The sequence below is a fragment of the Lissotriton vulgaris genome, chromosome 9 (assembly GCF_964263255.1).
Source record: "Lissotriton vulgaris chromosome 9, aLisVul1.2, whole genome shotgun sequence".
In the NCBI taxonomy this organism is placed as follows: domain Eukaryota; kingdom Metazoa; phylum Chordata; class Amphibia; order Caudata; family Salamandridae; genus Lissotriton; species Lissotriton vulgaris.
Window position 1 is genome coordinate 539574092 of NC_141697.1, and position 27261 is coordinate 539601352.

At 43.6% G+C, this 27261-nt stretch overlaps 13 non-coding genes across 13 annotated transcripts; all 13 read right to left on the reverse strand.

The window, feature by feature from the left end:
• Window positions 1-3302: 3302 nt before the first annotated feature.
• On the reverse strand, window positions 3303-3374 carry TRNAG-UCC (transfer RNA glycine (anticodon UCC)). Its single transcript has one exon. It is a non-coding gene; the product is annotated as a tRNA-Gly (tRNA).
• A 1523-nt stretch (window positions 3375-4897) lies between these two features.
• TRNAG-CCC (transfer RNA glycine (anticodon CCC)) lies at window positions 4898-4969 on the reverse strand. The gene has a single exon. It is a non-coding gene; the product is annotated as a tRNA-Gly (tRNA).
• Window positions 4970-6498: 1529 nt separating this feature from the next.
• TRNAG-UCC (transfer RNA glycine (anticodon UCC)) lies at window positions 6499-6570 on the reverse strand. The gene has a single exon. It is a non-coding gene; the product is annotated as a tRNA-Gly (tRNA).
• A 1513-nt stretch (window positions 6571-8083) lies between these two features.
• TRNAG-CCC (transfer RNA glycine (anticodon CCC)) lies at window positions 8084-8155 on the reverse strand. The gene has a single exon. It is a non-coding gene; the product is annotated as a tRNA-Gly (tRNA).
• Window positions 8156-9689: 1534 nt separating this feature from the next.
• On the reverse strand, window positions 9690-9761 carry TRNAG-UCC (transfer RNA glycine (anticodon UCC)). Its single transcript has one exon. It is a non-coding gene; the product is annotated as a tRNA-Gly (tRNA).
• A 1533-nt stretch (window positions 9762-11294) lies between these two features.
• TRNAG-CCC (transfer RNA glycine (anticodon CCC)) lies at window positions 11295-11366 on the reverse strand. The gene has a single exon. It is a non-coding gene; the product is annotated as a tRNA-Gly (tRNA).
• A 3119-nt stretch (window positions 11367-14485) lies between these two features.
• TRNAG-CCC (transfer RNA glycine (anticodon CCC)) lies at window positions 14486-14557 on the reverse strand. The gene has a single exon. It is a non-coding gene; the product is annotated as a tRNA-Gly (tRNA).
• A 1534-nt stretch (window positions 14558-16091) lies between these two features.
• On the reverse strand, window positions 16092-16163 carry TRNAG-UCC (transfer RNA glycine (anticodon UCC)). Its single transcript has one exon. It is a non-coding gene; the product is annotated as a tRNA-Gly (tRNA).
• A 1523-nt stretch (window positions 16164-17686) lies between these two features.
• On the reverse strand, window positions 17687-17758 carry TRNAG-CCC (transfer RNA glycine (anticodon CCC)). Its single transcript has one exon. It is a non-coding gene; the product is annotated as a tRNA-Gly (tRNA).
• Window positions 17759-19287: 1529 nt separating this feature from the next.
• Window positions 19288-19359, reverse strand: TRNAG-UCC (transfer RNA glycine (anticodon UCC)). The gene has a single exon. It is a non-coding gene; the product is annotated as a tRNA-Gly (tRNA).
• A 1506-nt stretch (window positions 19360-20865) lies between these two features.
• TRNAG-CCC (transfer RNA glycine (anticodon CCC)) lies at window positions 20866-20937 on the reverse strand. The gene has a single exon. It is a non-coding gene; the product is annotated as a tRNA-Gly (tRNA).
• A 1529-nt stretch (window positions 20938-22466) lies between these two features.
• On the reverse strand, window positions 22467-22538 carry TRNAG-UCC (transfer RNA glycine (anticodon UCC)). The gene has a single exon. It is a non-coding gene; the product is annotated as a tRNA-Gly (tRNA).
• A 1512-nt stretch (window positions 22539-24050) lies between these two features.
• On the reverse strand, window positions 24051-24122 carry TRNAG-CCC (transfer RNA glycine (anticodon CCC)). Its single transcript has one exon. It is a non-coding gene; the product is annotated as a tRNA-Gly (tRNA).
• Window positions 24123-27261: the final 3139 nt, after the last annotated feature.

Below are 27261 nucleotides of genomic sequence, written 5' to 3' on the forward strand. Positions count from 1 at the left end.
ATATTTGTTTATTTTTTATATAATGGCTGATTAACCTCTTCATTATATTACCATTTTGTGAAATGTTGCTTTAAAATATATCCTGCTTGCAGAATATATAAGTATTTGTACTGCGTTGGCCGGGAATCGAACCCGGGTCCACTTTTTTGAAGGCAGCTATGCTCACCACTATACCACCAACGCCCTCTGATCTGTGCGCTCTCGGTTCTAAACATTAGGACCCTGAGTTCAATGACTATCATGCACCAGCTTCAATTGTGCATTTGGTTTAGATACCAACATGAAAAGCAATAGAAAGTTTTTGTAGAGGGTAAGGAACTGGGATTGAAACCAAGGACAAAGCTGTGCAGAAGAGAAGAATGGAAAGCAGCAATACAAATAATAGATATGAACACATAGAGGCAGCATGGGAAGCAAAGCAGGGAAGAGAAATAGAGAACATTCCATGAAATGCCCAGGAGATAGATAAGAGCAGAACAAAAAAGGGAAGAATGAAATTCAAAGCCTCCACATAAAAGTGTTTGAAGGTCCCACCAGTCATTCATGCTTATTATTGTGTGCCTTTATTTTCAAAGTACAGTGTGGAGCCTTTGACGATCCCTCTCTTGTATTTCAGCAGACACAGATAGTTGAGAAGTCTTTTCTCACATAGCTGGCACAAGCTTGCGCTTTTCCTTGCTGGTAGCGTGGAAATGACAGCTTGGTCCTTGGAAGTAAAATCAAGCAAAATTAGCAGAGGATGGTTTCGATCCATCGACCTCTGGGTTATGGGCCCAGCACGCTTCCGCTGCGCCACTCTGCTCCGTTGTGAAAGTGTTCTTTTTATGCAGATAAGGAGCATTAGGCAGAGTAGCATGGGATTGGTCTGGCTCTCACCTCATTTGCATAAGTATATCCCAAGGCATGCTGGGTGCAGAAAAACTTCATCTTCCCCTCTCACAATCAGTCATAACTGAAAGTCAGACACTCTTAGGCACTAGCCGTTTCAGGCCTTTATCAAGACAGTAGCTCTTGAACCATCTCTCTCTCGCTCTGTGATCCTAGCACTAGCATGCTCAGGATTTGGCTTTACCTTGGAGCCAGAGATATACCCGGTGAGGGCTTGCCCGGTGTGAGGCTTTTGAGCGTTCGGGACGTGAGTGGACGTTGGACAGGAAACTATGCGAATATGAAGCCTCCAACATTCCTGCTTCAGTGAGTGGTTCTTTCCATGGACATCTGACTCTTGGATTCCTCTCAACTTGCCTTCTGATAAAACATTTTGTGAGCAGCAGTTTCCTTCGACAGCTACAAGGTGGCGCTACATTCAGGTGAGAGCACAAGTATGCACAAAATGTTAGGGACTTTTGCCAGATTTATCGGTGGATCTTGCATATTTTTTTCAGAGGCTAAATATTGCCTAGAAATGCTTTTTAACATAGAGATGCTGGAGTTACAATGTCTGGTCGGGCCTCAGCCCTTCCATTGTTTGCCCACTGTAACAAATTTATTACCAGCACATGTGTGTTGTGACTCTGCTTTATGAAACTTATCATATATTAGGACAATGTATGTAGCAGAAGGTGCGATTGAGATGTTTGCCCACGTATTTGTTTATTTTTTTATATATGGCTGATTAATCTGTTCGTGAAATTTCCATTTTGTGACATGTTGCATTACAATATATCCTGCTTGCAGAATATATAAGTATTTTCAGTGCGTTGGCCGGGAATCGAACCTGGGTCAACTGCTTGGGAAGCAGCTATGCTCACCACTATACCACCAACGCCCTCTGATGTGTTAGCTCTCGGTTCTAAATATTACGTTGCAGAAATCAATGACTATCTTGCACCAGCTTCAATGGTGCATTTGGTTTAGATACCAACATGAGAAGCAGTAGAACGTTTTTTGCAGAGGGTAAGGAACTGGGGATTGAAACCAAGGACAAAGTTGTGCAGAAGAGAAGAAATGAAAAGCAACAGTACAAATAGTAGAAATGAGCATATATAGGCAGCATGGGAAGCAAAGCAGGGAAGAGAAAGAGAACATTCCATGAAATGCCCAGGAGATAGATAAGAGCAGAACAAAAAGGGAAGAATGAAATTCAAAGCATGCCCAGAAAGTTGTGTGAAGCTCCCACCAGTCAGTCATTTATGGTTATAATTGTGTGTCTTTACTTTCAAAGTACAGGGTTGTACCTTTCACGATCACTCTTGTATTACACAGACACGAATAGTTGAGAAGTCTTTTCTCACATAGCTGGCACAAGCTTGCACTTTTCCTTTCTGGCTATGTGGAAATGACAGCTTGGTCCTTGGAAGGAAAATCAAGCAAAATTAGCAGAGGATGGTTTCGATCCATCGACCTCTGGGTTATGGGCCCAGCACGCTTCCGCTGCGCCACTCTGCTCCTTTGTGAAAGTGTTCTCTTTATGCAGATGAGGAGGCATTCAGAGAAGTGACGTGGGATTGGTCGGGCTCTCACCTCATTTGCCTAAGTATATCGCAAGGCATGCTGGGTGCAGAAAATCTTTATCTTCCCCTCTCACAATCAGTCACAACTGAAAGTCCAGACCCTCTTAGGCACTAGCCGTTTCAGGCCTTTAACAAGACAACAGCTCTCCGACGCTCTCTGTCTCTCTCTCTCTCTGTGATCCTAGTGCTTGCATGCTCAGTATTTGGCTTTACCTGGGAGCCAGAGATCTACCCGGTGAGGGCTTGCCGGGTATAAGGCTTTAGAGCGTTTGGGAGCGTTCGGTACATGAGAGGACGTTGGACTGGAAGCTATGCAAATTTGAAGCATCCAAACTTCCTGCTGCAGTCGGAGGCTCTTTCCATGGACATCTGCCTTTTGGATTCCTCTAAACTTGCCCTCTGATGAAACATTTTGTGAGCTGCAGTTACCTCCGACGGCTACAAGGTGGTGCTACATTCAGGTGAGGGCACAAGTATGCACAAAATGTTGGGGACTTTTGCCAGATTTATTGCTGGATCTTGCATATTTTTTTCAGAGGCTAAATATTGCCTAGGAAATGCTTTTTAACATAGAGATGCTGGAGTTAAAATGTCTGGTCGGGCCTCAGCCCTTTCATTGTCTGCCCACTGTAACATATTTTTTTACCAGTACATGTGAGTGGTGACTCTGCTTTATGAAACTTATCATATATTAGGACAATGAATATAGCAGAAGGGGCGATCGAAATGCTTGCCTACATATTTGTTTATTTTTTATATAATGGCTGATTAACCTCTTAATTATATTACCATTTTGTGAAATGTTGCTTTAAAATATATCCTGCTTGCAGAATTTATAAGTATTTGTACTGCGTTGGCCGGGAATCGAACCCGGGTCAACTGCTTGGAAGGCAGCTATGCTCACCACTATACCACCAACGCCCTCTGATCTTTGCGCTCTCGGTTCTAAACATTAGGACCCTGAGTTCAATGACTATCATGCACCAGCTTCAATGGTGCATTTGGTTTAGATACCAACATGAAAAGCAATAGAAAGTTTTTGTAGAGGGTAAGGAACTGGGATTGAAACCAAGGACAAAGCTGTGCAGAAGAGAAGAATGGAAAGCAGCAATACAAATAATGGATATGAACACATAGAGGCAGCATGGGAAGCAAAGCAGGGAAGAGAAATAGAGAACATTCCATGAAATGCCCAGGAGATAGATAAGAGCAGAACAAAAAAGGGAAGAATGAAATTCAAAGCCTCCACATAAAAGTGTTTGAAGGTCCCACCAGTCATTCATGCTTATTATTGTGTGCCTTTACTTTCAAAGTACAGTGTGGAGCCTTTGACGATCCCTCTCTTGTATTTCAGCAGACACAGATAGTTGAGAAGTCTTTTCTCACATAGCTGGCACACGCTTGCGCTTTTCCTTGCTGGCAGCGTGGAAATGACAGCTTGGTCCTTGGAAGTAAAATCAAGCAAAATTAGCAGAGGATGGTTTCGATCCATCGACCTCTGGGTTATGGGCCCAGCACGCTTCCGCTGCGCCACTCTGCTCTGTTGTGAAAGTGTTCTTTTTATGCAGATAAGGAGCATTAAGCAGAGTAGCATGGGATTGGTCTGGCTCTCACCTCATTTGCATAAGTATATCCCAAGGCATGCTGGGTGCAGAAAAACTTCATCTTCCCCTCTCACAATCAGTCATAACTGAAAGTCAGACACTCTTAGGCACTAGCCGTTTCAGGCCTTTATCAAGACAGTAGCTCTTGAACCATCTCTCTCTCGCTCTGTGATCCTAGCACTAGCATGCTCAGGATTTGGCTTTACCTTGGAGCCAGAGATATACCCGGTGAGGGCTTGCCCGGTGTGAGGCTTTTGAGCGTTTGGGAGCGTTCGGGACGTGAGTGGACGTTGGACAGGAAACTATGCGAATATGAAGCCTCCAACATTCCTGCTTCAGTGAGTGGTTATTTCCATGGACATCTGACTCTTGGATTCCTCTCAACTTGCCTTCTGATAAAACATTTTGTGAGCAGCAGTTTCCTTCGACAGCTACAAGGTGGCGCTACATTCAGGTGAGAGCACAAGTATGCACAAAATGTTAGGGACTTTTGCCAGATTTATCGGTGGATCTTGCATATTTTTTTCAGAGGCTAGATATTGCCTAGAAATGCTTTTTAACATAGAGATGCTGGAGTTACAATGTCTGGTCGGGCCTCAGCCCTTCCATTGTTTGCCCACTGTAACAAATTTATTACCAGCATATGTGTGTTGTGACTCTGCTTTATGAAACTTATCATATATTAGGACAATGTATGTAGCAGAAGGTGCGATTGAGATGTTTGCCCACGTATTTGTTTATTTTTTTATATATGGCTGATTAATCTGTTCGTGAAATTTCCATTTTGTGACATGTTGCATTACAATATATCCTGCTTGCAGAATATATAAGTATTTTCAGTGCGTTGGCCGGGAATCGAACCCGGGTCAACTGCTTGGGAAGCAGCTATGCTCACCACTATACCACCAACGCCCTCTGATGTGTTAGCTCTCGGTTCTAAATATTACGTTGCAGAAATCAATGACTATCTTGCACCAGCTTCAATGGTGCATTTGGTTTAGATACCAACATGAGAAGCAGTAGAACGTTTTTTGCAGAGGGTAAGGAACTGGGGATTGAAACCAAGGACAAAGTTGTGCAGAAGAGAAGAAATGAAAAGCAACAGTACAAATAGTAGAAATGAGCATATATAGGCAGCATGGGAAGCAAAGCAGGGAAGAGAAAGAGAACATTCCATGAAATGCCCAGGAGATAGATAAGAGCAGAACAAAAAGGGAAGAATGAAATTCAAAGCATGCCCAGAAAGTTGTGTGAAGCTCCCACCAGTCATTTATGGTTATAATTGTGTGTCTTTACTTTCAAAGTACAGGGTTGTACCTTTCACGATCACTCTTGTATTACACAGACACGAATAGTTGAGAAGTCTTTTCTCACATAGCTGGCACAAGCTTGCACTTTTCCTTTCTGGCTATGTGGAAATGACAGCTTGGTCCTTGGAAGGAAAATCAAGCAAAATTAGCAGAGGATGGTTTCGATCCATCGACCTCTGGGTTATGGGCCCAGCACGCTTCCGCTGCGCCACTCTGCTCCTTTGTGAAAGTGTTCTCTTTATGCAGATGAGGAGGCATTCAGAGAAGTGACGTGGGATTGGTCGGGCTCTCACCTCATTTGCCTAAGTATATCGCAAGGCATGCTGGGTGCAGAAAATCTTTATCTTCCCCTCTCACAATCAGTCACAACTGAAAGTCCAGACCCTCTTAGGCACTAGCCGTTTCAGGCCTTTAACAAGACAACAGCTCTCCGACGCTCTCTGTCTCTCTCTCTCTCTGTGATCCTAGTGCTTGCATGCTCAGTATTTGGCTTTTCCTGGGAGCCAGAGATCTACCCGGTGAGGGCTTGCCGGTATAAGGCTTTAGAGCGTTTGGGAGCGTTCGGTACATGAGAGGACGTTGGACTGGAAGCTATGCAAATTTGAAGCATCCAAACTTCCTGCTGCAGTCGGAGGCTCTTTCCATGGACATCTGCCTTTTGGATTCCTCTAAACTTGCCCTCTGATGAAACATTTTGTGAGCTGCAGTTACCTCCGACGGCTACAAGGTGGTGCTACATTCAGGTGAGGGCACAAGTATGCACAAAATGTTGGGGACTTTTGCCAGATTTATTGCTGGATCTTGCATATCTTTTTCAGAGGCTAAATATTGCCTAGGAAATGCTTTTTAACATAGAGATGCTGGAGTTAAAATGTCTGGTCGGGCCTCAGCCCTTTCATTGTCTGCCCACTGTAACATATTTTTTTACCAGTACATGTGAGTGGTGACTCTGCTTTATGAAACTTATCATATATTAGGACAATGAATATAGCAGAAGGGGCGATCGAAATGCTTGCCTACATATTTGTTTATTTTTTATATAATGGCTGATTAACCTCTTAATTATATTACCAGTTTGTGAAATGTTGCTTTAAAATATATCCTGCTTGCAGAATATATATGTATTTGTACTGCGTTGGCCGGGAATCGAACCCGGGTCAACTGCTTGGAAGGCAGCTATGCTCACCACTATACCACCAACGCCCTCTGATCTTTGCGCTCTCGGTTCTAAACATTAGGACCCTGAGTTCAATGACTATCATGCACCAACTTCAATGGTGCATTTGGTTTAGATACCAACATGAAAAGCAATAGAAAGTTTTTGAAGAGGGTAAGGAACTGGGATTGAAACCAAGGACAAAGCTGTGCAGAAGAGAAGAATGGAAAGCAGCAATACAAATAAAAGATATGAACACATAGAGGCAGCATGGGAAGCAAAGCAGGGAAGAGAAATAGAGAACATTCCATGAAATGCCCAGGAGATAGATAAGAGCAGAACAAAAAAGGGAAGAATGAAATTCAAAGCCTCCACATAAAAGTGTTTGAAGGTCCCACCAGTCATTCATGCTTATTATTGTGTGCCTTTACTTTCAAAGTACAGTGTGGAGCCTTTGACGATCCCTCTCTTGTATTTCAGCAGACACAGATAGTTGAGAAGTCTTTTCTCACATAGCTGGCACAAGCTTGCGCTTTTCCTTGCTGGTAGCGTGGAAATGACAGCTTGGTCCTTGGAAGTAAAATCAAGCAAAATTAGCAGAGGATGGTTTCGATCCATCGACCTCTGGGTTATGGGCCCAGCACGCTTCCGCTGCGCCACTCTGCTCCGTTGTGAAAGTGTTCTTTTTATGCAGATAAGGAGCATTAGGCAGAGTAGCATGGGATTGGTCTGGCTCTCACCTCATTTGCATAAGTATATCCCAAGGCATGCTGGGTGCAGAAAAACTTCATCTTCCCCTCTCACAATCAGTCATAACTGAAAGTCAGACACTCTTAGGCACTAGCCGTTTCAGGCCTTTATCAAGACAGTAGCTCTTGAACCATCTCTCTCTCGCTCTGTGATCCTAGCACTAGCATGCTCAGGATTTGGCTTTACCTTGGAGCCAGAGATATACCCGGTGAGGGCTTGCCCGGTGTGAGGCTTTTGAGCGTTTGGGAGCGTTGTGGACGTTGGACAGGAAACTATGCGAATATGAAGCCTCCAACATTCCTGCTTCAGTGAGTGGTTCTTTCCATGGACATCTGACTCTTGGATTCCTCTCAACTTGCCTTCTGATAAAACATTTTGTGAGCAGCAGTTTCCTTCGACAGCTACAAGGTGGCGCTACATTCAGGTGAGAGCACAAGTATGCACAAAATGTTAGGGACTTTTGCCAGATTTATCGGTGGATCTTGCATATTTTTTTCAGAGGCTAGATATTGCCTAGAAATGCTTTTTAACATAGAGATGCTGGAGTTACAATGTCTGGTCGGGCCTCAGCCCTTTCATTGTCTGCCCACTGTAACAAATTTATTACCAGCACATGTGTGTTGTGACTCTGCTTTATGAAACTTATCATATATTAGGACAATGTATGTAGCAGAAGGTGCGATTGAGATGTTTGCCCACGTATTTGTTTATTTTTTTATATATGGCTGATTAATCTGTTCGTGAAATTTCCATTTTGTGACATGTTGCATTACAATATATCCTTCTTGCAGAATATATAAGTATTTTCAGTGCGTTGGCCGGGAATCGAACCCGGGTCAACTGCTTGGGAAGCAGCTATGCTCACCACTATACCACCAACGCCCTCTGATGTGTTAGCTCTCGGTTCTAAATATTACGTTGCAGAAATCAATGACTATCTTGCACCAGCTTCAATGGTGCATTTGGTTTAGATACCAACATGAGAAGCAGTAGAACGTTTTTTGCAGAGGGTAAGGAACTGGGGATTGAAACCAAGGACAAAGTTGTGCAGAAGAGAAGAAATGAAAAGCAACAGTACAAATAGTAGAAATGAGCATATATAGGCAGCATGGGAAGCAAAGCAGGGAAGAGAAAGAGAACATTCCATGAAATGCCCAGAAGATAGATAAGAGCAGAACAAAAAGGGAAGAATGAAATTCAAAGCATGCCCAGAAAGTTGTGTGAAGCTCCCACCAGTCAGTCATTTATGGTTATAATTGTGTGTCTTTACTTTCAAAGTACAGGGTTGTACCTTTCACGATCACTCTTGTATTACACAGACACGAATAGTTGAGAAGTCTTTTCTCACATAGCTGGCACAAGCTTGCACTTTTCATTTCTGGCTATGTGGAAATGACAGCTTGGTCCTTGGAAGGAAAATCAAGCAAAATTAGCAGAGGATGGTTTCGATCCATCGACCTCTGGGTTATGGGCCCAGCACGCTTCCGCTGCGCCACTCTGCTCCTTTGTGAAAGTGTTCTCTTTATGCAGATGAGGAGGCATTCAGAGAAGTGACGTGGGATTGGTCGGGCTCTCACCTCATTTGCCTAAGTATATCGCAAGGCATGCTGGGTGCAGAAAATCTTTATCTTCCCCTCTCACAATCAGTCACAACTGAAAGTCCAGACCCTCTTAGGCACTAGCCGTTTCAGGCCTTTAACAAGACAACAGCTCTCCGACGCTCTCTGTCTCTCTCTCTCTCTGTGATCCTAGTGCTTGCATGCTCAGTATTTGGCTTTACCTGGGAGCCAGAGATCTACCCGGTGAGGGCTTGCCGGGTATAAGGCTTTAGAGCGTTTGGGAGCGTTCGGTACATGAGAGGACGTTGGACTGGAAGCTATGCAAATTTGAAGCATCCAAACTTCCTGCTGCAGTCGGAGGCTCTTTCCATGGACATCTGCCTTTTGGATTCCTCTAAACTTGCCCTCTGATGAAACATTTTGTGAGCTGCAGTTACCTCCGACGGCTACAAGGTGGTGCTACATTCAGGTGAGGGCACAAGTATGCACAAAATGTTGGGGACTTTTGCCAGATTTATTGCTGGATCTTGCATATTTTTTTCAGAGGCTAAATATTGCCTAGGAAATGCTTTTTAACATAGAGATGCTGGAGTTAAAATGTCTGGTCGGGCCTCAGCCCTTTCATTGTCTGCCCACTGTAACATATTTTTTTACCAGTACATGTGAGTGGTGACTCTGCTTTATGAAACTTATCATATATTAGGACAATGAATATAGCAGAAGGGGCGATCGAAATGCTTGCCTACATATTTGTTTATTTTTTATATAATGGCTGATTAACCTCTTAATTATATTACCATTTTGTGAAATGTTGCTTTAAAATATATCCTGCTTGCAGAATATATAAGTATTTGTACTGCGTTGGCCGGGAATCGAACCCGGGTCAACTGCTTGGAAGGCAGCTATGCTCACCACTATACCACCAACGCCCTCTGATCTTTGCGCTCTCGGTTCTAAACATTAGGACCCTGAGTTCAATGACTATCATGCACCAGCTTCAATGGTGCATTTGGTTTAGATACCAACATGAAAAGCAATAGAAAGTTTTTGTAGAGGGTAAGGAACTGGGATTGAAACCAAGGACAAAGCTGTGCAGAAGAGAAGAATGGAAAGCAGCAATACAAATAATAGATATGAACACATAGAGGCAGCATGGGAAGCAAAGCAGGGAAGAGAAATAGAGAACATTCCATGAAATGCCCAGGAGATAGATAAGAGCAGAACAAAAAAGGGAAGAATGAAATTCAAAGCCTCCACATAAAAGTGTTTGAAGGTCCCACCAGTCATTCATGCTTATTATTGTGTGCCTTTACTTTCAAAGTACAGTGTGGATCCTTTGACGATCCCTCTCTTGTATTTCAGCAGACACAGATAGTTGAGAAGTCTTTTCTCACATAGCTGGCACACGCTTGCGCTTTTCCTTGCTGGCAGCGTGGAAATGACAGCTTGGTCCTTGGAAGTAAAATCAAGCAAAATTAGCAGAGGATGGTTTCGATCCATCGACCTCTGGGTTATGGGCCCAGCACGCTTCCGCTGCGCCACTCTGCTCCGTTGTGAAAGTGTTCTTTTTATGCAGATAAGGAGCATTAAGCAGAGTAGCATGGGATTGGTCTGGCTCTCACCTCATTTGCATAAGTATATCCCAAGGCATGCTGGGTGCAGAAAAACTTCATCTTCCCCTCTCACAATCAGTCATAACTGAAAGTCAGACACTCTTAGGCACTAGCCGTTTCAGGCCTTTATCAAGACAGTAGCTCTTGAACCATCTCTCTCTCTCTCTGTGATCCTAGCACTAGCATGCTCAGGATTTGGCTTTACCTGGGAGCCAGAGATATACCGGGTGAGGGCTTGCCCGGTGTGAGGCTTTTGAGCGTTTGGGAGCGTTTGGGAGCGTTCGGGACGTGAGTGGACGTTGGACAGGAAACTATGCGAATATGAAGCCTCCAACATTCCTGCTTCAGTGAGTGGTTCTTTCCATGGACATCTGACTCTTGGATTCCTCTCAACTTGCCTTCTGATAAAACATTTTGTGAGCAGCAGTTTCCTTCGACAGCTACAAGGTGGCGCTACATTCAGGTGAGAGCACAAGTATGCACAAAATGTTAGGGACTTTTGCCAGATTTATCGGTGGATCTTGCATATTTTTTTCAGAGGCTAGATATTGCCTAGAAATGCTTTTTAACATAGAGATGCTGGAGTTACAATGTCTGGTCGGGCCTCAGCCCTTCCATTGTTTGCCCACTGTAACAAATTTATTACCAGCACATGTGTGTTGTGACTCTGCTTTATGAAACTTATCATATATTAGGACAATGTATGTAGCAGAAGGTGCGATTGAGATGTTTGCCCACGTATTTGTTTATTTTTTTATATATGGCTGATTAATCTGTTCGTGAAATTTCCATTTTGTGACATGTTGCATTACAATATATCCTGCTTGCAGAATATATAAGTATTTTCAGTGCGTTGGCCGGGAATCGAACCCGGGTCAACTGCTTGGGAAGCAGCTATGCTCACCACTATACCACCAACGCCCTCTGATGTGTTAGCTCTCGGTTCTAAATATTATGTTGCAGAAATCAATGACTATCTTGCACCAGCTTCAATGGTGCATTTGGTTTAGATACCAACATGAGAAGCAGTAGAACGTTTTTTGCAGAGGGTAAGGAACTGGGGATTGAAACCAAGGACAAAGTTGTGCAGAAGAGAAGAAATGAAAAGCAACAGTACAAATAGTAGAAATGAGCATATATAGGCAGCATGGGAAGCAAAGCAGGGAAGAGAAAGAGAACATTCCATGAAATGCCCAGGAGATAGATAAGAGCAGAACAAAAAGGGAAGAATGAAATTCAAAGCATGCCCAGAAAGTTGTGTGAAGCTCCCACCAGTCAGTCATTTATGGTTATAATTGTGTGTCTTTACTTTCAAAGTACAGGGTTGTACCTTTCACGATCACTCTTGTATTACACAGACACGAATAGTTGAGAAGTCTTTTCTCACATAGCTGGCACAAGCTTGCACTTTTCCTTTCTGGCTATGTGGAAATGACAGCTTGGTCCTTGGAAGGAAAATCAAGCAAAATTAGCAGAGGATGGTTTCGATCCATCGACCTCTGGGTTATGGGCCCAGCACGCTTCCGCTGCGCCACTCTGCTCCTTTGTGAAAGTGTTCTCTTTATGCAGATGAGGAGGCATTCAGAGAAGTGACGTGGGATTGGTCAGGCTCTCACCTCATTTGCCTAAGTATATCGCAAGGCATGCTGGGTGCAGAAAATCTTTATCTTCCCCTCTCACAATCAGTCACAACTGAAAGTCCAGACCCTCTTAGGCACTAGCCGTTTCAGGCCTTTAACAAGACAACAGCTCTCCGACGCTCTCTGTCTCTCTCTCTCTCTGTGATCCTAGTGCTTGCATGCTCAGTATTTGGCTTTACCTGGGAGCCAGAGATCTACCCGGTGAGGGCTTGCCGGGTATAAGGCTTTAGAGCGTTTGGGAGCATTCGGTACATGAGAGGACGTTGGACTGGAAGCTATGCAAATTTGAAGCATCCAAACTTCCTGCTGCAGTCGGAGGCTCTTTCCATGGACATCTGCCTTTTGGATTCCTCTAAACTTGCCCTCTGATGAAACATTTTGTGAGCTGCAGTTACCTCCGACGGCTACAAGGCGGTGCTACATTCAGGTGAGGGCACAAGTATGCACAAAATGTTGGGGACTTTTGCCAGATTTATTGCTGGATCTTGCATATTTTTTTCAGAGGCTAAATATTGCCTAGGAAATGCTTTTTAACATAGAGATGCTGGAGTTAAAATGTCTGGTCGGGCCTCAGCCCTTTCATTGTCTGCCCACTGTAACATATTTTTTTACCAGCACATGTGAGTGGTGACTCTGCTTTATGAAACTTATCATATATTAGGACAATGAATATAGCAGAAGGGGCGATCGACATGCTTGCCTACATATTTGTTTATTTTTTATATAATGGCTGATTAACCTCTTCATTATATTACCATTTTGTGAAATGTTGCTTTAAAATATATCCTGCTTGCAGAATATATAAGTATTTGTACTGCGTTGGCCGGGAATCGAACCCGGGTCCACTTTTTTGAAGGCAGCTATGCTCACCACTATACCACCAACGCCCTCTGATCTGTGCGCTCTCGGTTCTAAACATTAGGACCCTGAGTTCAATGACTATCATGCACCAGCTTCAATTGTGCATTTGAATTAGATACCAACATGAAAAGCAATAGAAAGTTTTTGTAGAGGGTAAGGAACTGGGATTGAAACCAAGGACAAAGCTGTGCAGAAGAGAAGAATGGAAAGCAGCAATACAAATAATAGATATGAACACATAGAGGCAGCATGGGAAGCAAAGCAGGGAAGAGAAATAGAGAACATTCCATGAAATGCCCAGGAGATAGATAAGAGCAGAACAAAAAAGGGAAGAATGAAATTCAAAGCCTCCACATAAAAGTGTTTGAAGGTCCCACCAGTCATTCATGCTTATTATTGTGTGCCTTTACTTTCAAAGTACAGTGTGGAGCCTTTGACGATCCCTCTCTTGTATTTCAGCAGACACAGATAGTTGAGAAGTCTTTTCTCACATAGCTGGCACAAGCTTGCGCTTTTCCTTGCTGGTAGCGTGGAAATGACAGCTTGGTCCTTGGAAGTAAAATCAAGCAAAATTAGCAGAGGATGGTTTCGATCCATCGACCTCTGGGTTATGGGCCCAGCACGCTTCCGCTGCGCCACTCTGCTCCGTTGTGAAAGTGTTCTTTTTATGCAGATAAGGAGCATTAGGCAGAGTAGCATGGGATTGGTCTGGCTCTCACCTCATTTGCATAAGTATATCCCAAGGCATGCTGGGTGCAGAAAAACTTCATCTTCCCCTCTCACAATCAGTCATAACTGAAAGTCAGACACTCTTAGGCACTAGCCGTTTCAGGCCTTTATCAAGACAGTAGCTCTTGAACCATCTCTCTCTCGCTCTGTGATCCTAGCACTAGCATGCTCAGGATTTGGCTTTACCTTGGAGCCAGAGATATACCCGGTGAGGGCTTGCCCGGTGTGAGGCTTTTGAGCGTTCGGGACGTGAGTGGACGTTGGACAGGAAACTATGCGAATATGAAGCCTCCAACATTCCTGCTTCAGTGAGTGGTTCTTTCCATGGACATCTGACTCTTGGATTCCTCTCAACTTGCCTTCTGATAAAACATTTTGTGAGCAGCAGTTTCCTTCGACAGCTACAAGGTGGCGCTACATTCAGGTGAGAGCACAAGTATGCACAAAATGTTAGGGACTTTTGCCAGATTTATCGGTGGATCTTGCATATTTTTTTCAGAGGCTAGATATTGCCTAGAAATGCTTTTTAACATAGAGATGCTGGAGTTACAATGTCTGGTCGGGCCTCAGCCCTTCCATTGTTTGCCCACTGTAACAAATTTATTACCAGCATATGTGTGTTGTGACTCTGCTTTATGAAACTTATCATATATTAGGACAATGTATGTAGCAGAAGGTGCGATTGAGATGTTTGCCCACGTATTTGTTTATTTTTTTATATATGGCTGATTAATCTGTTCGTGAAATTTCCATTTTGTGACATGTTGCATTACAATATATCCTGCTTGCAGAATATATAAGTATTTTCAGTGCGTTGGCCGGGAATCGAACCCGGGTCAACTGCTTGGGAAGCAGCTATGCTCACCACTATACCACCAACGCCCTCTGATGTGTTAGCTCTCGGTTCTAAATATTACGTTGCAGAAATCAATGACTATCTTGCACCAGCTTCAATGGTGCATTTGGTTTAGATACCAACATGAGAAGCAGTAGAACGTTTTTTGCAGAGGGTAAGGAACTGGGGATTGAAACCAAGGACAAAGTTGTGCAGAAGAGAAGAAATGAAAAGCAACAGTACAAATAGTAGAAATGAGCATATATAGGCAGCATGGGAAGCAAAGCAGGGAAGAGAAAGAGAACATTCCATGAAATGCCCAGAAGATAGATAAGAGCAGAACAAAAAGGGAAGAATGAAATTCAAAGCATGCCCAGAAAGTTGTGTGAAGCTCCCACCAGTCAGTCATTTATGGTTATAATTGTGTGTCTTTACTTTCAAAGTACAGGGTTGTACCTTTCACGATCACTCTTGTATTACACAGACACGAATAGTTGAGAAGTCTTTTCTCACATAGCTGGCACAAGCTTGCACTTTTCATTTCTGGCTATGTGGAAATGACAGCTTGGTCCTTGGAAGGAAAATCAAGCAAAATTAGCAGAGGATGGTTTCGATCCATCGACCTCTGGGTTATGGGCCCAGCACGCTTCCGCTGCGCCACTCTGCTCCTTTGTGAAAGTGTTCTCTTTATGCAGATGAGGAGGCATTCAGAGAAGTGACGTGGGATTGGTCGGGCTCTCACCTCATTTGCCTAAGTATATCGCAAGGCATGCTGGGTGCAGAAAATCTTTATCTTCCCCTCTCACAATCAGTCACAACTGAAAGTCCAGACCCTCTTAGGCACTAGCCGTTTCAGGCCTTTAACAAGACAACAGCTCTCCGACGCTCTCTGTCTCTCTCTCTCTCTGTGATCCTAGTGCTTGCATGCTCAGTATTTGGCTTTACCTGGGAGCCAGAGATCTACCCGGTGAGGGCTTGCCGGGTATAAGGCTTTAGAGCGTTTGGGAGCGTTCGGTACATGAGAGGACGTTGGACTGGAAGCTATGCAAATTTGAAGCATCCAAACTTCCTGCTGCAGTCGGAGGCTCTTTCCATGGACATCTGCCTTTTGGATTCCTCTAAACTTGCCCTCTGATGAAACATTTTGTGAGCTGCAGTTACCTCCGACGGCTACAAGGTGGTGCTACATTCAGGTGAGGGCACAAGTATGCACAAAATGTTGGGGACTTTTGCCAGATTTATTGCTGGATCTTGCATATTTTTTTCAGAGGCTAAATATTGCCTAGGAAATGCTTTTTAACATAGAGATGCTGGAGTTAAAATGTCTGGTCGGGCCTCAGCCCTTTCATTGTCTGCCCACTGTAACATATTTTTTTACCAGTACATGTGAGTGGTGACTCTGCTTTATGAAACTTATCATATATTAGGACAATGAATATAGCAGAAGGGGCGATCGAAATGCTTGCCTACATATTTGTTTATTTTTTATATAATGGCTGATTAACCTCTTAATTATATTACCATTTTGTGAAATGTTGCTTTAAAATATATCCTGCTTGCAGAATATATAAGTATTTGTACTGCGTTGGCCGGGAATCGAACCCGGGTCAACTGCTTGGAAGGCAGCTATGCTCACCACTATACCACCAACGCCCTCTGATCTTTGCGCTCTCGGTTCTAAACATTAGGACCCTGAGTTCAATGACTATCATGCACCAGCTTCAATGGTGCATTTGGTTTAGATACCAACATGAAAAGCAATAGAAAGTTTTTGTAGAGGGTAAGGAACTGGGATTGAAACCAAGGACAAAGCTGTGCAGAAGAGAAGAATGGAAAGCAGCAATACAAATAATAGATATGAACACATAGAGGCAGCATGGGAAGCAAAGCAGGGAAGAGAAATAGAGAACATTCCATGAAATGCCCAGGAGATAGATAAGAGCAGAACAAAAAAGGGAAGAATGAAATTCAAAGCCTCCACATAAAAGTGTTTGAAGGTCCCACCAGTCATTCATGCTTATTATTGTGTGCCTTTACTTTCAAAGTACAGTGTGGAGCCTTTGACGATCCCTCTCTTGTATTTCAGCAGACACAGATAGTTGAGAAGTCTTTTCTCACATAGCTGGCACACGCTTGCGCTTTTCCTTGCTGGCAGCGTGGAAATGACAGCTTGGTCCTTGGAAGTAAAATCAAGCAAAATTAGCAGAGGATGGTTTCGATCCATCGACCTCTGGGTTATGGGCCCAGCACGCTTCCGCTGCGCCACTCTGCTCTGTTGTGAAAGTGTTCTTTTTATGCAGATAAGGAGCATTAAGCAGAGTAGCATGGGATTGGTCTGGCTCTCACCTCATTTGCATAAGTATATCCCAAGGCATGCTGGGTGCAGAAAAACTTCATCTTCCCCTCTCACAATCAGTCATAACTGAAAGTCAGACACTCTTAGGCACTAGCCGTTTCAGGCCTTTATCAAGACAGTAGCTCTTGAACCATCTCTCTCTCGCTCTGTGATCCTAGCACTAGCATGCTCAGGATTTGGCTTTACCTTGGAGCCAGAGATATACCCGGTGAGGGCTTGCCCGGTGTGAGGCTTTTGAGCGTTTGGGAGCGTTCGGGACGTGAGTGGACGTTGGACAGGAAACTATGCGAATATGAAGCCTCCAACATTCCTGCTTCAGTGAGTGGTTCTTTCCATGGACATCTGACTCTTGGATTCCTCTCAACTTGCCTTCTGATAAAACATTTTGTGAGCAGCAGTTTCCTTCGACAGCTACAAGGTGGCGCTACATTCAGGTGAGAGCACAAGTATGCACAAAATGTTAGGGACTTTTGCCAGATTTATCGGTGGATCTTGCATATTTTTTTCAGAGGCTAGATATTGCCTAGAAATGCTTTTTAACATAGAGATGCTGGAGTTACAATGTCTGGTCGGGCCTCAGCCCTTCCATTGTTTGCCCACTGTAACAAATTTATTACCAGCATATGTGTGTTGTGACTCTGCTTTATGAAACTTATCATATATTAGGACAATGTATGTAGCAGAAGGTGCGATTGAGATGTTTGCCCACGTATTTGTTTATTTTTTTATATATGGCTGATTAATCTGTTCGTGAAATTTCCATTTTGTGACATGTTGCATTACAATATATCCTGCTTGCAGAATATATAAGTATTTTCAGTGCGTTGGCCGGGAATCGAACCCGGGTCAACTGCTTGGGAAGCAGCTATGCTCACCACTATACCACCAACGCCCTCTGATGTGTTAGCTCTCGGTTCTAAATATTACGTTGCAGAAATCAATGACTATCTTGCACCAGCTTCAATGGTGCATTTGGTTTAGATACCAACATGAGAAGCAGTAGAACGTTTTTTGCAGAGGGTAAGGAACTGGGGATTGAAACCAAGGACAAAGTTGTGCAGAAGAGAAGAAATGAAAAGCAACAGTACAAATAGTAGAAATGAGCATATATAGGCAGCATGGGAAGCAAAGCAGGGAAGAGAAAGAGAACATTCCATGAAATGCCCAGGAGATAGATAAGAGCAGAACAAAAAGGGAAGAATGAAATTCAAAGCATGCCCAGAAAGTTGTGTGAAGCTCCCACCAGTCATTTATGGTTATAATTGTGTGTCTTTACTTTCAAAGTACAGGGTTGTACCTTTCACGATCACTCTTGTATTACACAGACACGAATAGTTGAGAAGTCTTTTCTCACATAGCTGGCACAAGCTTGCACTTTTCCTTTCTGGCTATGTGGAAATGACAGCTTGGTCCTTGGAAGGAAAATCAAGCAAAATTAGCAGAGGATGGTTTCGATCCATCGACCTCTGGGTTATGGGCCCAGCACGCTTCCGCTGCGCCACTCTGCTCCTTTGTGAAAGTGTTCTCTTTATGCAGATGAGGAGGCATTCAGAGAAGTGACGTGGGATTGGTCGGGCTCTCACCTCATTTGCCTAAGTATATCGCAAGGCATGCTGGGTGCAGAAAATCTTTATCTTCCCCTCTCACAATCAGTCACAACTGAAAGTCCAGACCCTCTTAGGCACTAGCCGTTTCAGGCCTTTAACAAGACAACAGCTCTCCGACGCTCTCTGTCTCTCTCTCTCTCTGTGATCCTAGTGCTTGCATGCTCAGTATTTGGCTTTTCCTGGGAGCCAGAGATCTACCCGGTGAGGGCTTGCCGGTATAAGGCTTTAGAGCGTTTGGGAGCGTTCGGTACATGAGAGGACGTTGGACTGGAAGCTATGCAAATTTGAAGCATCCAAACTTCCTGCTGCAGTCGGAGGCTCTTTCCATGGACATCTGCCTTTTGGATTCCTCTAAACTTGCCCTCTGATGAAACATTTTGTGAGCTGCAGTTACCTCCGACGGCTACAAGGTGGTGCTACATTCAGGTGAGGGCACAAGTATGCACAAAATGTTGGGGACTTTTGCCAGATTTATTGCTGGATCTTGCATATCTTTTTCAGAGGCTAAATATTGCCTAGGAAATGCTTTTTAACATAGAGATGCTGGAGTTAAAATGTCTGGTCGGGCCTCAGCCCTTTCATTGTCTGCCCACTGTAACATATTTTTTTACCAGTACATGTGAGTGGTGACTCTGCTTTATGAAACTTATCATATATTAGGACAATGAATATAGCAGAAGGGGCGATCGAAATGCTTGCCTACATATTTGTTTATTTTTTATATAATGGCTGATTAACCTCTTAATTATATTACCAGTTTGTGAAATGTTGCTTTAAAATATATCCTGCTTGCAGAATATATATGTATTTGTACTGCGTTGGCCGGGAATCGAACCCGGGTCAACTGCTTGGAAGGCAGCTATGCTCACCACTATACCACCAACGCCCTCTGATCTTTGCGCTCTCGGTTCTAAACATTAGGACCCTGAGTTCAATGACTATCATGCACCAACTTCAATGGTGCATTTGGTTTAGATACCAACATGAAAAGCAATAGAAAGTTTTTGAAGAGGGTAAGGAACTGGGATTGAAACCAAGGACAAAGCTGTGCAGAAGAGAAGAATGGAAAGCAGCAATACAAATAAAAGATATGAACACATAGAGGCAGCATGGGAAGCAAAGCAGGGAAGAGAAATAGAGAACATTCCATGAAATGCCCAGGAGATAGATAAGAGCAGAACAAAAAAGGGAAGAATGAAATTCAAAGCCTCCACATAAAAGTGTTTGAAGGTCCCACCAGTCATTCATGCTTATTATTGTGTGCCTTTACTTTCAAAGTACAGTGTGGAGCCTTTGACGATCCCTCTCTTGTATTTCAGCAGACACAGATAGTTGAGAAGTCTTTTCTCACATAGCTGGCACAAGCTTGCGCTTTTCCTTGCTGGTAGCGTGGAAATGACAGCTTGGTCCTTGGAAGTAAAATCAAGCAAAATTAGCAGAGGATGGTTTCGATCCATCGACCTCTGGGTTATGGGCCCAGCACGCTTCCGCTGCGCCACTCTGCTCCGTTGTGAAAGTGTTCTTTTTATGCAGATAAGGAGCATTAGGCAGAGTAGCATGGGATTGGTCTGGCTCTCACCTCATTTGCATAAGTATATCCCAAGGCATGCTGGGTGCAGAAAAACTTCATCTTCCCCTCTCACAATCAGTCATAACTGAAAGTCAGACACTCTTAGGCACTAGCCGTTTCAGGCCTTTATCAAGACAGTAGCTCTTGAACCATCTCTCTCTCGCTCTGTGATCCTAGCACTAGCATGCTCAGGATTTGGCTTTACCTTGGAGCCAGAGATATACCCGGTGAGGGCTTGCCCGGTGTGAGGCTTTTGAGCGTTTGGGAGCGTTGTGGACGTTGGACAGGAAACTATGCGAATATGAAGCCTCCAACATTCCTGCTTCAGTGAGTGGTTCTTTCCATGGACATCTGACTCTTGGATTCCTCTCAACTTGCCTTCTGATAAAACATTTTGTGAGCAGCAGTTTCCTTCGACAGCTACAAGGTGGCGCTACATTCAGGTGAGAGCACAAGTATGCACAAAATGTTAGGGACTTTTGCCAGATTTATCGGTGGATCTTGCATATTTTTTTCAGAGGCTAGATATTGCCTAGAAATGCTTTTTAACATAGAGATGCTGGAGTTACAATGTCTGGTCGGGCCTCAGCCCTTCCATTGTTTGCCCACTGTAACAAATTTATTACCAGCACATGTGTGTTGTGACTCTGCTTTATGAAACTTATCATATATTAGGACAATGTATGTAGCAGAAGGTGCGATTGAGATGTTTGCCCACGTATTTGTTTATTTTTTTATATATGGCTGATTAATCTGTTCGTGAAATTTCCATTTTGTTACATGACAATATATCCTGCTTGCAGAATATATAAGTATTTTCAGTGCGTTGGCCGGGAATCGAACCCGGGTCAACTGCTTGGGAAGCAGCTATGCTCACCACTATACCACCAACGCCCTCTGATGTGTTAGCTCTCGGTTCTAAATATTACGTTGCAGAAATCAATGACTATCTTGCACCAGCTTCAATGGTGCATTCGGTTTAGATACCAACATGAGAAGCAGTAGAACGTTTTTTGCAGAGGGTAAGGAACTGGGGATTGAAACCAAGGACAAAGTTGTGCAGAAGAGAAGAAATGAAAAGCAACAGTACAAATAGTGGAAATGAGCATATATAGGCAGCATGGGAAGCAAAGCAGGGAAGAGAAAGAGAACATTCCATGAAATGCCCAGGAGATAGATAAGAGCAGAACAAAAAGGGAAGAATGAAATTCAAAGCATGCCCAGAAAGTTGTGTGAAGCTCCCACCAGTCATTTATGGTTATAATTGTGTGTCTTTACTTTCAAAGTACAGGGTTGTACCTTTCACGATCACTCTTGTATTACACAGACACGAATAGTTGAGAAGTTTTTTCTCACATAGCTGGCACAAGCTTGCACTTTTCCTTTCTGGCAATGTGGAAATGACAGCTTGGTCCTTGGAAGGAAAATCAAGCAAAATTAGCAGAGGATGGTTTCGATCCATCGACCTCTGGGTTATGGGCCCAGCACGCTTCCGCTGCGCCACTCTGCTCCTTTGTGAAAGTGTTCTCTTTATGCAGATGAGGAGGCATTCAGAGAAGTGACGTGGGATTGGTCGGGCTCTCACCTCATTTGCCTAAGTATATCGCAAGGCATGCTGGGTGCAGAAAATCTTTATCTTCCCCTCTCACAATCAGTCACAACTGAAAGTCCAGACCCTCTTAGGCACTAGCCGTTTCAGGCCTTTAACAAGACAACAGCTCTCCGACGCTCTCTGTCTCTCTCTCTCTCTGTGATCCTAGTGCTTGCATGCTCAGTATTTGGCTTTTCCTGGGAGCCAGAGATCTACCCGGTGAGGGCTTGCCGGTATAAGGCTTTAGAGCGTTTGGGAGCGTTCGGTACATGAGAGGACGTTGGACTTGAAGCTATGCAAATTTGAAGCATCCAAACTTCCTGCTGCAGTCGGAGGCTCTTTCCATGGACATCTGCCTTTTGGATTCCTCTAAACTTGCCCTCTGATGAAACATTTTGTGAGCTGCAGTTACCTCCGACGGCTACAAGGTGGTGCTACATTCAGGTGAGGGCACAAGTATGCACAAAATGTTGGGGACTTTTGCCAGATTTATTGCTGGATCTTGCATATTTTTTTCAGAGGCTAAATATTGCCTAGGAAATGCTTTTTAACATAGAGATGCTGGAGTTAAAATGTCTGGTCGGGCCTCAGCCCTTTCATTGTCTGCCCACTGTAACATATTTTTTTACCAGTACATGTGAGTGGTGACTCTGCTTTATGAAACTTATCATATATTAGGACAATGAATATAGCAGAAGGGGCGATCGAAATGCTTGCCTACATATTTGTTTATTTTTTATATAATGGCTGATTAACCTCTTAATTATATTACCAGTTTGTGAAATGTTGCTTTAAAATATATCCTGCTTGCAGAATATATATGTATTTGTACTGCGTTGGCCGGGAATCGAACCCGGGTCAACTGCTTGGAAGGCAGCTATGCTCACCACTATACCACCAACGCCCTCTGATCTTTGCGCTCTCGGTTCTAAACATTAGGACCCTGAGTTCAATGACTATCATGCACCAGCTTCAATGGTGCATTTGGTTTAGATACCAACATGAAAAGCAATAGAAAGTTTTTGTAGAGGGTAAGGAACTGGGATTGAAACCAAGGACAAAGCTGTGCAGTAGAGAAGAATGGAAAGCAGCAATACAAATAATAGATATGAACACATAGAGGCAGCATGGGAAGCAAAGCAGGGAAGAGAAATAGAGAACATTCCATGAAATGCCCAGGAGATAGATAAGAGCAGAACAAAAAAGGGAAGAATGAAATTCAAAGCCTCCACATAAAAGTGTTTGAAGGTCCCACCAGTCATTCATGCTTATTATTGTGTGCCTTTACTTTCAAAGTACAGTGTGGAGCTTTTGACGATCCCTCTCTTGTATTTCAGCAGACACAGATAGTTGAGAAGTCTTTTCTCACATAGCTGGCACAAGCTTGCGCTTTTCCTTGCTGGTAGCGTGGAAATGACAGCTTGGTCCTTGGAAGTAAAATCAAGCAAAATTAGCAGAGGATGGTTTCGATCCATCGACCTCTGGGTTATGGGCCCAGCACGCTTCCGCTGTGCCACTCTGCTCCGTTGTGAAAGTGTTCTTTTTATGCAGATAAGGAGCATTAGGCAGAGTAGCATGGGATTGGTCTGGCTCTCACCTCATTTGCATAAGTATATCCCAAGGCATGCTGGGTGCAGAAAAACTTCATCTTCCCCTCTCACAATCAGTCATAACTGAAAGTCAGACACTCTTAGGCACTAGCCGTTTCAGGTCTTTATCAAGACAGTAGCTCTTGAACCATCTCTCTCTCGCTCTGTGATCCTAGCACTAGCATGCTCAGGATTTGGCTTTACCTTGGAGCCAGAGATATACCCGGTGAGGGCTTGCCCGGTGTGAGGCTTTTGAGCGTTTGGGAGCGTTGTGGACGTTGGACAGGAAACTATGCGAATATGAAGCCTCCAACATTCCTGCTTCAGTGAGTGGTTCTTTCCATGGACATCTGACTCTTGGATTCCTCTCAACTTGCCTTCTGATAAAACATTTTGTGAGCAGCAGTTTCCTTCGACAGCTACAAGGTGGCGCTACATTCAGGTGAGAGCACAAGTATGCACAAAATGTTAGGGACTTTTGCCAGATTTATCGGTGGATCTTGCATATTTTTTCAGAGGCTAGATATTGCCTAGAAATGCTTTTTAACATAGAGATGCTGGAGTTACAATGTCTGGTCGGGCCTCAGCCCTTCCATTGTTTGCCCACTGTAACAAATTTATTACCAGCACATGTGTGTTGTGACTCTGCTTTATGAAACTTATCATATATTAGGACAATGTATGTAGCAGAAGGTGCGATTGAGATGTTTGCCCACGTATTTGTTTATTTTTTTATATATGGCTGATTAATCTGTTCGTGAAATTTCCATTTTGTGACATGTTGCATTACAATATATCCTGCTTGCAGAATATATAAGTATTTTCAGTGCGTTGGCCGGGAATCGAACCCGGGTCAACTGCTTGGGAAGCAGCTATGCTCACCACTATACCACCAACGCCCTCTGATGTGTTAGCTCTCGGTTCTAAATATTATGTTGCAGAAATCAATGACTATCTTGCACCAGCTTCAATGGTGCATTTGGTTTAGATACCAACATGAGAAGCAGTAGAACGTTTTTTGCAGAGGGTAAGGAACTGGGGATTGAAACCAAGGACAAAGTTGTGCAGAAGAGAAGAAATGAAAAGCAACAGTACAAATAGTAGAAATGAGCATATATAGGCAGCATGGGAAGCAAAGCAGGGAAGAGAAAGAGAACATTCCATGAAATGCCCAGGAGATAGATAAGAGCAGAACAAAAAGGGAAGAATGAAATTCAAAGCATGCCCAGAAAGTTGTGTGAAGCTCCCACCAGTCAGTCATTTATGGTTATAATTGTGTGTCTTTACTTTCAAAGTACAGGGTTGTACCTTTCACGATCACTCTTGTATTACACAGACACGAATAGTTGAGAAGTCTTTTCTCACATAGCTGGCACAAGCTTGCACTTTTCCTTTCTGGCTATGTGGAAATGACAGCTTGGTCCTTGGAAGGAAAATCAAGCAAAATTAGCAGAGGATGGTTTCGATCCATCGACCTCTGGGTTATGGGCCCAGCACGCTTCCGCTGCGCCACTCTGCTCCTTTGTGAAAGTGTTCTCTTTATGCAGATGAGGAGGCATTCAGAGAAGTGACGTGGGATTGGTCAGGCTCTCACCTCATTTGCCTAAGTATATCGCAAGGCATGCTGGGTGCAGAAAATCTTTATCTTCCCCTCTCACAATCAGTCACAACTGAAAGTCCAGACCCTCTTAGGCACTAGCCGTTTCAGGCCTTTAACAAGACAACAGCTCTCCGACGCTCTCTGTCTCTCTCTCTCTCTGTGATCCTAGTGCTTGCATGCTCAGTATTTGGCTTTACCTGGGAGCCAGAGATCTACCCGGTGAGGGCTTGCCGGGTATAAGGCTTTAGAGCGTTTGGGAGCATTCGGTACATGAGAGGACGTTGGACTGGAAGCTATGCAAATTTGAAGCATCCAAACTTCCTGCTGCAGTCGGAGGCTCTTTCCATGGACATCTGCCTTTTGGATTCCTCTAAACTTGCCCTCTGATGAAACATTTTGTGAGCTGCAGTTACCTCCGACGGCTACAAGGCGGTGCTACATTCAGGTGAGGGCACAAGTATGCACAAAATGTTGGGGACTTTTGCCAGATTTATTGCTGGATCTTGCATATTTTTTTCAGAGGCTAAATATTGCCTAGGAAATGCTTTTTAACATAGAGATGCTGGAGTTAAAATGTCTGGTCGGGCCTCAGCCCTTTCATTGTCTGCCCACTGTAACATATTTTTTTACCAGCACATGTGAGTGGTGACTCTGCTTTATGAAACTTATCATATATTAGGACAATGAATATAGCAGAAGGGGCGATCGACATGCTTGCCTACATATTTGTTTATTTTTTATATAATGGCTGATTAACCTCTTCATTATATTACCATTTTGTGAAATGTTGCTTTAAAATATATCCTGCTTGCAGAATATATAAGTATTTGTACTGCGTTGGCCGGGAATCGAACCCGGGTCCACTTTTTTGAAGGCAGCTATGCTCACCACTATACCACCAACGCCCTCTGATCTGTGCGCTCTCGGTTCTAAACATTAGGACCCTGAGTTCAATGACTATCATGCACCAGCTTCAATTGTGCATTTGGTTTAGATACCAACATGAAAAGCAATAGAAAGTTTTTGTAGAGGGTAAGGAACTGGGATTGAAACCAAGGACAAAGCTGTGCAGAAGAGAAGAATGGAAAGCAGCAATACAAATAATAGATATGAACACATAGAGGCAGCATGGGAAGCAAAGCAGGGAAGAGAAATAGAGAACATTCCATGAAATGCCCAGGAGATAGATAAGAGCAGAACAAAAAAGGGAAGAATGAAATTCAAAGCCTCCACATAAAAGTGTTTGAAGGTCCCACCAGTCATTCATGCTTATTATTGTGTGCCTTTATTTTCAAAGTACAGTGTGGAGCCTTTGACGATCCCTCTCTTGTATTTCAGCAGACACAGATAGTTGAGAAGTCTTTTCTCACATAGCTGGCACAAGCTTGCGCTTTTCCTTGCTGGTAGCGTGGAAATGACAGCTTGGTCCTTGGAAGTAAAATCAAGCAAAATTAGCAGAGGATGGTTTCGATCCATCGACCTCTGGGTTATGGGCCCAGCACGCTTCCGCTGCGCCACTCTGCTCCGTTGTGAAAGTGTTCTTTTTATGCAGATAAGGAGCATTAGGCAGAGTAGCATGGGATTGGTCTGGCTCTCACCTCATTTGCATAAGTATATCCCAAGGCATGCTGGGTGCAGAAAAACTTCATCTTCCCCTCTCACAATCAGTCATAACTGAAAGTCAGACACTCTTAGGCACTAGCCGTTTCAGGCCTTTATCAAGACAGTAGCTCTTGAACCATCTCTCTCTCGCTCTGTGATCCTAGCACTAGCATGCTCAGGATTTGGCTTTACCTTGGAGCCAGAGATATACCCGGTGAGGGCTTGCCCGGTGTGAGGCTTTTGAGCGTTCGGGACGTGAGTGGACGTTGGACAGGAAACTATGCGAATATGAAGCCTCCAACATTCCTGCTTCAGTGAGTGGTTCTTTCCATGGACATCTGACTCTTGGATTCCTCTCAACTTGCCTTCTGATAAAACATTTTGTGAGCAGCAGTTTCCTTCGACAGCTACAAGGTGGCGCTACATTCAGGTGAGAGCACAAGTATGCACAAAATGTTAGGGACTTTTGCCAGATTTATCGGTGGATCTTGCATATTTTTTTCAGAGGCTAAATATTGCCTAGAAATGCTTTTTAACATAGAGATGCTGGAGTTACAATGTCTGGTCGGGCCTCAGCCCTTCCATTGTTTGCCCACTGTAACAAATTTATTACCAGCACATGTGTGTTGTGACTCTGCTTTATGAAACTTATCATATATTAGGACAATGTATGTAGCAGAAGGTGCGATTGAGATGTTTGCCCACGTATTTGTTTATTTTTTTATATATGGCTGATTAATCTGTTCGTGAAATTTCCATTTTGTGACATGTTGCATTACAATATATCCTGCTTGCAGAATATATAAGTATTTTCAGTGCGTTGGCCGGGAATCGAA